Source organism: Apodemus sylvaticus, chromosome 5 (genome assembly GCF_947179515.1).
Source record: "Apodemus sylvaticus chromosome 5, mApoSyl1.1, whole genome shotgun sequence".
NCBI lineage: Eukaryota > Metazoa > Chordata > Mammalia > Rodentia > Muridae > Apodemus > Apodemus sylvaticus.
This window is the reverse complement of record NC_067476.1, coordinates 64,718,618-64,730,543: the sequence shown is the minus strand read 5'-3', so window position 1 is coordinate 64,730,543 and position 11,926 is coordinate 64,718,618. Positions and strand designations below refer to the sequence as shown.

The 11,926-nt window shown below is 38.4% G+C and overlaps 1 pseudogene; it reads right to left on the bottom strand.

The window, feature by feature from the left end:
* Positions 1-10,774: 10,774 nt before the first annotated feature.
* On the bottom strand, positions 10,775-11,680 carry LOC127684219 (ADP/ATP translocase 2-like; annotated as a pseudogene).
* Positions 11,681-11,926: the final 246 nt, after the last annotated feature.

Here is an 11,926-nt window from a genome sequence, read left to right as displayed (position 1 = left end):
TGGAACAGAAGAAAAATTCCTGAAAAGCACTAAGATCAAAAATTAAAAAATGGGACCTTATGAGACTGAAAAGTTTTTTTGCAAAGCTAAGGAAACCATCAATAGGACAAAATGGCTGCCTACAGATGGGGAAAAGATTTCACCAACCCTACACTAGACAGAGGACTAATATTCAAAGTATATAAAGAGTTCAAAAAATTGGACACAAACAAACCAAATAACCCAATTTTAAAATGAGGTACAGAGCTAAACAGAGAATTCTCAACAGAGAAATCTTGAGTGGCCAGGAAGCACCTAAAGAAATGTTCAGCATTGCCGGGCAGTGGTGGTGCATGCCTGTAATCCCAGCACTCTGGGAGGCAGAGACAGGCGGATTTCTGAGTTCGAGGCCAGCCTTGTCTACAGAGTGAGTTCCAGGACAGCCAGGGCTATACAGAGAAACCCTGTCTCGAAAAAAAAAAGAAAAACCAAAAAACAAACAAACAAACAAAAGAGAAATGTTCAACATCATTAGTCATCAGGGAATGCAAATCAAAATGACTCTGAGATTCCTTCTTACACCCATCAGAATGGCTAAGATAAAAAAAACTCAAGTGATAGCACATTCTGGCAATAAAATAAAATAAATAAATAAATAAATTTTTAATAAAAGTTTGCAATAAAATAGAATAGAAACTGGAAAGAACCCAGATGCCCCTCAACTGAAAAATGGATGACAAAAATGTGGTACATCTACACAGTGGAATACTATTCAGTTATTGAAAACAAAAATATGAAATTTTCAGGCAAATGAACAGAATTTGAGAATCTCATCCTTAGTGAGATACGTCTAGAAAGACAGGCTTAGTATGCATGCACTTATAAAGTACAGAATAACCACACAATAATCCGCAGACCCAAAGAAACTAAGTAGGAAGGGTGAAACTTACTCAAGAAGGGGAAACAAAATAATCATTGGAGGTAGATGGAGGAGGGATCTGGCTGGGAGCGGGTGTGAAAAGAGGGTGGGCATCAGAAGCTGAGAGCAGGGCTATGGGAGAGGGCTTCGAGTGGGAATGATAATCAATGGGGGGCCTCTGGGACTGACTGGAGACCTGGATGGGGGAGGTTACAAGGAGTCTATGGGGTGACCCTAGCTGAGACTCTTACCAGCAGAAGATAGAGAGACTGAATTGGCCACCTTCTATGGCCAGTTTAGACTTCCAGTGGGACTTACCCACAAAACCTTCAACCGAAAATTTGTCCTGCCTACAAGATGTGCAGGGATAAAGATGGAGCAAAGGTTGAGAGAATGACTAGCCAATGACAGGCCCAACTTGAAACATCCTGTGCAAGAGAGCCAGTCCCTGACATTATTAGTGATACTCTCTACGCTTGCAGACAGGAGCCTATGTGAGCCTCTCCTGAGAGGCCTCATCCAGCATCTGATAGGAACAGATATAGAGTTCCACAGCCAAACACTGGGCAGGGAGGTCTTGTGGAGCAGTGGAATTGACTGAGCTGGATGGGTCAAGGACACCACCACAAGAATACCCACACAGTCATCTAACCTGAGTCCAGGCTGGCTCACGGAGACTGAGACACCAACTAAATAGCATGCAGGAGCTGGACCTAGGGCCCTACACATTTGTAGCAAATGTGCAGCTTGGTCTTCATGTAGGTCCCCTTACAATTGGAGTGGAGGCTGTCTCTGACTCTGTTGCCTGCCATTGGATCCCCTTCCCCTAACTGACCTACCTAGTTTGGGCCTCAGTGGTAGAGGATGTGACTGGATGTCCCAGGGTGGGGTGGTACCCAAGGGGGGCTTCCCCTTCTCTGAGAAGAGGAGGGGTAATGGAGGGAGGGATTTGTAAGGGTGAGACTTGGAGGAGAGCAGGGATAGGGGACTGTGATCGGGATGTAATGTGAACAAACAAACAAATAAATTTGCCTATGGTCCTATTACTTGTTTTCTTTGGGGATGAGAATCTAAGAATACAACAAAATTAGAAATTATATAACATAACACAGAAGATTATTATGCCAAACCAGGACAAAAATAAGAGAATTTATCACTCATCCCAAATATGAAGTTACTTTAAAAATTATTAAAGTGAATTCTAAGGACATACTAGGACTTCTAAGCCATAATCCTCATGTCATTCCCTGGAAATAAGATATTTAAAAACCTTAAGTTCAAGGATTCTTTGGGATCCTGGGAAGCAGCCTTGGGATCCTTGGCTCTCTTGCATCAGATGAATATTCCTATGAGAAGGTGCGACTAACTAACGCAGACGGGACAATCTGCTGTCAGCACTGGAATCCATCTTTGTTTTGCTTTTGCTCATTTTTGAAATTCCTTGAATTATAGTAATCTTTTTTGAATATATTTTATTTATTTCATGTATATGACTACACTGTAGTTGTCTTTGACACACCAGAAAAGGGCATCAGATCCTGTTACAGATGGCTATGAGCCACCGTGTGGTTGCTGGGAATTGAACTCAGGACCTTTGGAAGAACAGTCAGTGCTCTTAACCACTGAGCCATCTCTCCAGCCCTAGAGTAATAATCTTAATGTGTCATTTTTGTGATGTGTCTCCGAAAGGAGCCTTGTCCTGAGAAAGCTACTTGGCACTCTAGGAAGATGGCTGCTAAGGAAGAAGCGTTAAACAGCATTTGGATCTGTTGTTTTATCATCCCCAAGGCCTTCCCATTTGAAACTCTGGAGAATTCTAGGCCTTTTAAAATGTATTATCCTCTGCTGGTTTTCTCCTATTCATAAGGATGAACTCAACCTTCCTTTGAATCCTAAGAAATAATTCAGTCCTTTCAATTACTTTTTTCTGTTTTGATTTAGAATTGATAGCTAGATTTTGGACAGATAACCTAACTATTCTTTATTTCTTATATTCAAATTTATATGGCCTCTACACCCTTCTAAGGACTTAAAGTGTTTTTTTTTTATTTTTACCAATTTTAATAAATACAGAATCTGATCTCTACACTCTAAGTAAAGACAGTGGTTTAGGAACAAAGTGATGTTGGTGTTAAGTCAATGATGTGTAAAAGATACGACATTATTACTGTTGGAAGAATACTTTGGACAGCTCTGTGAAAAGCAAGTGAATAAACATGAACTGAGAAGCCTGGGTCTTTCTGCTTTGAATTTGCTGCAGAACTCTCCTCATAGAGCGTATGATCAGGAAAAATATGAAGAATACATTTTTTACCAGCTTGCAATCCCACCAACAATGGAGAAGTGTTTCTCTTTCCCCACATCCTCTCCAGCATCTGCTGTCCCCTGAGTTTTTCATCTTAGCCATTCTGACCTGTGTGAGGTGAAATCTCAGTGTTGTTTTGATTTGCATTTCCCTGATAACTAAGGACCCTGAACATCTCTTTAGGTGCTTCAGAGACATTCGTGTTTCCTCAGTTGAGAATTCCCTGTTTAGCTCTGTACCCCATTTTTTAACAGGGTTATTTGACTCTCTGGAGTCTAACTTCCTAAGTTCTTTGTATACATTGTTTTTAGCCCTCTATCAAATGTAGGATTGGTAAAGATCTTTTCCCAATTTGTTGGTTGCTTATTTGTCCCATTGACTGTGTCCTTTAGCTTACAGAAGCTTTGTGGCTTTATGAGGTCCCCTTTGTCAAATCTTGTTCTTAGAGCATAAGCATTGGTGTTCTATTCAGGAAGTTTTCCCTGTGCCCATGTGTTCAAGATTCTTCCTCACTTTCTCCTCTATACGCTTCAGTGTGTCTGGTTTTATGTGTAGGTCCTTGATCCACTTGGACTTGAGCTTTGTACAAGGAGATAAGAGTGGGTCATTTGCATTTTCTGCATGCTGACCTCCAGTTGATCCAGCACCATTTGTTAAAAATGCTGTCTTTTTTCCACCAGATGTTTTTAGCTCCATTGTCAGATATCAGTTTGGCAGTTCCCCAGAAAATTAGACATAGTACTACCTGAAGATGCAGCTATACCACTCCTGGGTATATACCCAGAAGATGTTCCAACATGCAATAAGGACACATGTTCCACTATGTTCATAGCAGCTTTATTTATAATAGCCAGAAGCTGGAAAGAACCCAGATGTCCTTCAACGGAGGAATGGATACAGAAATTGTGGTATATACACACAATGGAGTATATATTCAGCTATTAAAAACAATGAGTTAATGAAATTCTTAGGCAAATGGATGGAACTAGAAAGTGTCATCCTGAGCAAGGTAACCCAATCACAAAAGAACACACATGGCTTACACTCACTGATAAGTGGATGTTAGCCCAAAAGCTCGAAATAAACAAGTTACAATTCACAGACCATAGGAAACTCAAGAAGAAGGAGGACTGATGCGGGGGTGCTTTGGTTCCTCTGAGAAAAGGAACAAAATATTCACAGGAGCAATAAAGTAGACAAAGTGTGGAGCAGAGACTGAAGGAAAAGCCACCCAGAGACTGCCCTACCTGGGGATCCATCCTATAAACAGTCACCAAACTCAGACACTATTATGGTCGACAAGAAGTGCATACCAAAAGGAACATGCCATGATTGTCTCCCGAGGGGCGCTGTCAGAGCCTTAAACATACAGAGGCAGATGCTAGCAGCCCACCATTGGACTGGGTGTGGGGTCCCCAATGGAGGAGTTGGAGGATGGTCAGGAGGAGCTGAAGGGCTTTACAACCTCATGGGAAGAACAGCGATGTTGGCCACCCAGATGCCCCAGGACTCTCAGGGACTAAACCATCAACCAAGGGGTACACATGGTTCCAGCCAAAAATGTGGCTCGGGAATGCTTGTAGGGCATCAGTGGGAGGAGTGGTCCTTGGTCCGGTGAAGGCTCAATATATGAGCCTTCCCAACAAAAAGAAATCAAGGGGGGGGGGAGGTGGAAGTGGGTCAGGTGGAGGGGCATATACTTGGAGGCAGGTGGTGGGAGGAAGGGTTGAGGGTTTTCGGGGTAGGGGGGAAACAGGGAAAGGTTTTAGCATTTGAAATGTTAGTGAAGATTATATTCAATAAAAAAAGCATACATTTTTAGAAGTTAAATGTTGTATTTGCTACAATAAATAAGCCTGAAAGTTCTTTGGCTTTTCTTGTTTTAGCTGTCTCATTAGATGGCAGGCCTGTGGAAAAATTATCTGTGTACAAACTCCTCCATTGGGAGAACACTGCTTATTTTGAGTGTGGGTGGAGAGAGTTTGATTTGACACACTGACAGAACAGTCATTGCTCTCATTGTGGTTTCTGTTCCCTGTGTACAGATCACTCTGTATGTGTATGTGTGTGTGTGGTGGGGAGGGTTCTTTCTCTTCTCATATCTCTTTCAAATGACTACTGAAATAGACACATGGGAGCTTTTTCTAGAAATGCTCTAAACCTGTCACATGAACTAAAATATCAGCTAATGCCACCAGATGCTAAGGTCTATTACATCCTGTGAATTTAACTTTTGGCCATCCTACATCTGAAATATAGGCATTTGAGATGCAAATTTCTTAGGGAGAAGAAGAGTGACTATTTTATTATGAACATAATTGTGTCACTCTGAGAGACGTCCTTATTTTGATATTATTTTGTTTCTTTGGGCTACAGCTATTTTCTAAGGTTTTTAGTTCACTTGGTGTTTACACTGCACCCACATAGCAAGCAAGCAGAAACATCTGTATACTGACATCTGTATGCCTATTATGTCTGGACATATTTAAGCTGTCAGTATATCTCATATAGGAGAGAGCAAAACAAAATTAGTAAAATGAAATGAAAAATAACTTGTAATTACTTTGGTTTTATTCAAGGTTCAATTTTTCTTATATAACTACTGTCTTTAATATCTTTAAATATGCTAACTATGTTAATAATAAATTATAACATTAGGAAATTGAATAGTCCACCTGTGATATTTAACAGGATTTGACCTAATAATTAAATCCTAAAAGAGAAAAAAGAAATAAAAAATATATTTTTATATGTTTATACATATATAAAATGTATTTTTGACCTTAAATATTGTTGGTGTATATCCTCTTAATATTTATTTTACTTCCAAGTTTCAATAAATAATGTGCACCCATTACACATTATGGTCTAAGAAATGCATTTTTAATGATCAATGTTAACATTGTCTTAACTTTGTTTCCAAAATATTTAGCATATTTTTGTTTACTTTCAGATGTAAACATGATTAGAAGAGAGATAACAATCTCTCAGTCATCATGCAGAAATTATACCAGAGTTTATGAGCAAACTTAGAATTTGATTATTGAATAATATTAAAAAGTTTCCCAACTATCTAAACTTTAAAGTTTCCTAGGGGTCAGAAGTAATAAATTTTGAGGAATATGATGAATGGGTTTGTCATTTGTGCTGAAAGTTGACATGAAAGACCATGAAACCAAATTTTAGAAAGGAAAAATAGTGTTCATTATTCAGTTAAAACCATTGTCATATTTTTCAAAATATTCTTAATTTTATTTTTGAGATTATAATTTAATTACATTTCTCCCTTCCTTCTCCTTCTTCCAACCTAACCCCCATACATACCTCTCCATACTTCTTCAAATCCATGGCCTCTTGGCTCACTAATTGTACATGTATGTGTGTGTGTATATTATATATATATAATTTAAATATATACAATAATGATATTATATAAATAATATTTATTATATATACATATATGTAAAATTTTACATATATTCTTAAATATAACCTTTCTAGTTCATATACTTTTACTTGTATGCATGTTTCAGGGCTGACCTCCTGGCACTACACAACCAATTGGTGCGCTCTTCCTTTGGGAGGGCTGTATTCTGCTCACAGCTTACCAGAGTTGCCTGCAGCTCTTTGTGCAGGTTTGAGGCCTTGTGAGCCTTTCCCCTATTGCAGATAGACAGAGATACAGAAAATTTAAAACTACAGTATTCAGAAAATGCAATGATCATTTGTTTTTATTTGAAATATAACAAATTCTATACCAGACAGATGAAATATTTTTATTCTGAAGGTCTGACAGTTTATGAATTTTTCTTATTTTTTTTTTAACTCACCAATATTTTTCTTATTTATACTGCTGATGTTGACTCTATTTAGTGGACAGTACTCCATTTTAAAATCTGTCTTCTGAAGTTGTCACAATGTAAAATAGTCCCCCTCTTTTTTTTTTTTTACAGTAAGTCATCTGGAATTATTTATACCTTCAGTTCCATAAAATGAACAGAAACAATCACTGTCTCTAATAGTTAAAACAAAATTAAACTGTGCTCTTTCAAGCATGGAACAGAGAACTAAGAAACAAACTTATTTGGTTAGAATAAACAACTGTGCATTATGCTTGGCTTCCGCTTCCATTTGAGATTTATTGACCACTTGGAAAGAGAAATTAAACTTGCTGCTTAGCTCAGTGCTGGGAAAATGAAGTCTTGTGCCATTTTCCAGCATGCGCTAGGATTTTTAAACCAACTAGTAAAGGAGAAAGTGCCCTGCATGAAGCACTGTCTGTACCTTTATGTGTTCTTGTCCTCTGGCACAGAAAAGAAAATGGAAAATAAGAAAGATAAATGATGATATCTTTCCTTGAATGTGTTAAAAATTTATTACATTTAGTTGATGGAATATTCAAGGTATACTTTGGCTTCCACCTCCACTGTAATTATCTTATTGAAAACACCACAATATTTTAAATGTTGGCTCTAACTGACTTCTTTCCACGTTTAAACTTCCACTTCTGAGCACAAAATCTCATATCAATTTATTCTAAATTGTAGATATAGCCGTCATTTATGACTCCCCAAGCACTATGCTATTTTCCTAGCCTGCAAACACATTTCCGTGGTATTTTAATATGATTCATGGCATTAACCACACACATTCTCTTCTGATACACATACATCTGATCAACTGTCACTTATTGTGCATCTTTTACTTTGATATCCAAGAATCACCTATGTAGTGTTCTTTTAGAGAAGTATTCCTCAACCTGTGGACTGCAACCTATTTAGGGATAAATGACCCTTTCACAGGGTTCGCCTAAGAACATCAGAAAACACATATGTTTACATTACAATATATAATAGTAGAAAAGATTACAATTATGAAGTAGTGATGAAAACAATTTTATGGTTGTGGACTCACCACAACACGAGGGACTGTATTAAAGAGTCACAGCCTCAGGAAGATTGAGAGCCACAGTTCTAGAGGTATTCATCAGATTTTCTCAATTTTAACAATCTCAGTACGTCACAGAAAATAATGTGTTCTCTCTGGTCACTGTGTATTATGGACAGTATTATTTTAGAACATTCATTTATTCAACCCAGTGGTCAACTACTCCCTTCTTCATTGCCTTCACTCCCTGTTCCTAAGCATCTCTCATCTGCACTACTGGGCTTCTTTAAACAAAGAACTCTCTACTTACTTTCTTTTCTCCAAGAACACAGTAAGGAAACAATAAAGGTGATTTTACAGCTTTTGTATGAGGTGGGTGTTTGGGTATATTGCCTTACTACTACAGAAACAGATCGTGAACTAGTAAAGGTGCAATGCTGAGCAGGACATAGGCCTCTGTTATTTTCATGTGATTTATCAAGCCAGATTCATTATAGCAATACACTTCAGAACAACAAGATAGGGACTAGAAATCTACATTCCCACTCTGAAGAGATGTATACCATATAGGGCATATACTCTATATGGTATAAACCTCTGAAAAGGTGTAGAACTAAAGTCACTGAAGTCAAGTTTTTACAAAACCTGATCACTGCAGCATTCAGTGACTGAGTAGATACTAGGAAACGTCCATAACTAATACATTCACAGAACATCCTTTATGACCCACATTTCCACTGCAGGTACCTGAATAGCTGTGAACTTTTAAGTCTCTCAAATCCTAATGTTAATCTTTTTGATGTGAAAGGGGGTAGAAATCCTTCTAGTGATTTGATCCATGGATGTAGAGAGATTTGTAGCAAGCCACTAAGACTACGGTATGTTCTTGTTAGAAACATGTTTTCTTGCTTGCTGATACATCATGGTGTTAGGGGCTTTCTTTAACTGTGTCTTGACGTTCCTGCCTTCCTTTTGCTTCTCTGTAAGATAACATCTAATTGTACAAAAATGCAAGGTATGACGTTCTAAAACTCAAAATCCCCAAGAAGAAAGACATTCATTAGTGTTTATACTGTACCATAAACAGACTCCCCCCCCCACCATGTTTGGGTTATATTATCAAATTTCAAACAATTATTTTGCCATTAAATGAGATTATATGTTACTACTGTGGGAAGAGTCTGGGTCACACAGACTCTGGCTGGAACTTCCACACAGAATACATAAAATTTAAAAATTAACTCTACATACTATAATACTAGAGTATAATGTACTTAAAGGAGAATGACTTCAACTTTCCTACAGCTGCAGAGTTTGTTCCAGATCATGGGATGATAAGCACATTTCTTGATCATATGCAGCACTGGGGCCAAATGAACTACTGATATTTGGTTATAATTATTTTTATAATGTAGTTTGGACACTGACTCCTAATATGTAAGAAACAGGATCTAAAACAACAGAACAAGAATATATTGTCCTGCTAGACAGAGAGGATAGCATTAAATGAACATGATACATTATATTTTTTTCTGAAACTGATAAGAAACACTATGCAGTTTAAAGCAATGTTTTGGTTGTAGATTAAGAGCTCATAGGCTACTCTAGACTACAGAAAATGTTTGAGGCCAGCCTGAGCTGCACACAAACCCTTCCTCAAAACAGGCAAAACCCAAAAGTAAACCCCATCAAGGATTTGGATAGGATTGAATGAGAAAATAATCTCATAGTGCACAGTATAATGTGCTTACATAATGCACTGCATTAAACTAAATATTATGAGGAAAAACATAAATACTGCCTCTTTTAATAATAAAATAATGTGAGTACTGAGGAAAACCCCAGGCAGATGTCCAGTTTCTGTGTTTCACCAAGAGTTATTACTCTATCCTAATACTGAATATGTATGGAAAGAAATAGGTAGCTAGAATTTCTTTTAGTTTTCACTGATACTGTTGGTCTGAATTAAAAAAAAAAAATGTGTGCTCTGGCACGTTGTCCCGTTTTCCTCCTTATCACAAACACACATTTCTTTTATTGGCTGTTCTTTGTAATTATATAAAGTGTTTGAGAGCCCTAAGTTTTCCAGAATTTCTTTAAGAAATGTTCTGTATATGCCTGTGGACACAACCCAGGCTTCCCTGGGCTCCTAATACTTCCTACATAATCTTGGAACTGTGTGAGTGAACAAATGGTCAAGACTTTTTCTTTTCCAGATGTGGCCAGGGAGGCAAGGCCCTCTCGGTTCCCTTCTTATCAATCATGGGTAGCACAGGCCAAAACACTAGGAACTGATGACTTTACTCAGAGTGATCTGTCTTTACAGATTATCTATTTTTCAGATTATACTATAATTAAGTCATTTCTCCCTTTCCTTTTTCCCTTCAAACTCTCCCAAATACCCCTCAGTGCTGTTTTAAAAATGTTTGCATGGCCTCTATTTTTGGATTTTTTCCCATTTTTTATTATCACAAGTGACTGAAACAAAAAATATAATCGAGTTCCATCATTACTATCATTATGGAAATGGCTTTAAGAGAAAACTGGTCAGATGAAAATGATTGTGTTCTATTTTTCTAATGGTAAATCGTTGCCATTGATAAAACAGACAAGTGCAGACAATCTGCCCATAGTGTTCAACATATGGTATATGCCTGTTCTAAAGGACAGCACCGAGGACATTATTATGTGAACTTCCTGATCTCATCAGACAAGACCAGTAAGGGACTACCCATGCCTCTGAGAGCGTTGGATCATGCACCCTTTCATGAGGAGGGGGGAGGGAAAGCCTTGTTTCCTTTATCACAAGCCAGCTTCTACCATCAGTCCCAGGGGTCTGTATACATGACTTCAATTCTTTGGCATTCTGACTACATCATCATAAGGCATCATACTCTGTCAATAAGGTGTCAGACCATGTTGAAGGGCTCAGGAGTCAGGCTAGCAACAGCAGGACAGAACATGCAATCATCTAGCTAATGAAGATGTGTGTTTTGGGGATCTACAAACATTTCCTTTGCAGAGTCATAGATATCAAAGCAGATATCTCTGTCGATGATAATGTCCTGTACTGACACATTACAGACTTGGCACAGACCCTTAATCCCATAAGATTTGTAGATCTTTACTGGGCAGTCAGCAAGGTCTTTGAATTCCCTTTCAACTCCAACTTTGCCCATATCAGCTTGCTAGATTGGTACTGGGTAAATCAGGATGGTACACAAAGTACAAGGACGTACGTGGTTCCAGCGCCACCACATGATGCCAGGTTACCTGCAAAGTAGTGCCAAAATCGAGTCCGCTTGTCAACACCTCCCAGGAAAATCTGCTTGTATTTATTTTTGAAGGCAAAGTTGAGAACCTATGTGAGGAGTATTTGATGACAATGGCCAGGTTTTCATGCCATAAAGTCAGGACTCCCTGTTCCATGGGGATATGAACCATGTCTGTCATGCCCTTGTATTGCTTATCTGCTGTGATTTGCCTGCTGGCATACTGTACCTGCAGCAGCAGCTTGGCCCACTCAATGGGTGTGGCCACAGTCACTCCACCAAGAAGTCCTTGGCAAAGTACACAGTGACATCTGTCATTTTGAAAGGAAAAGAAGGGGCAAAGACAGGACTGTGCTTACAGAGGGCTTTCACTTCCAGACTGTGGGTTTATGGCCTCTCTTTAATTAAATTACATGGTATGCTTGTTACAGGTATAAATGTATGTATACATACATATATATATCTAAATACAACCTGTGCAGTGTGCTAAATGTTACTTGTATGTATGTTTCCATGGCTGACCCTTCATCACTGGACAACCAAGGGAAGATCATGTCTCCTCTT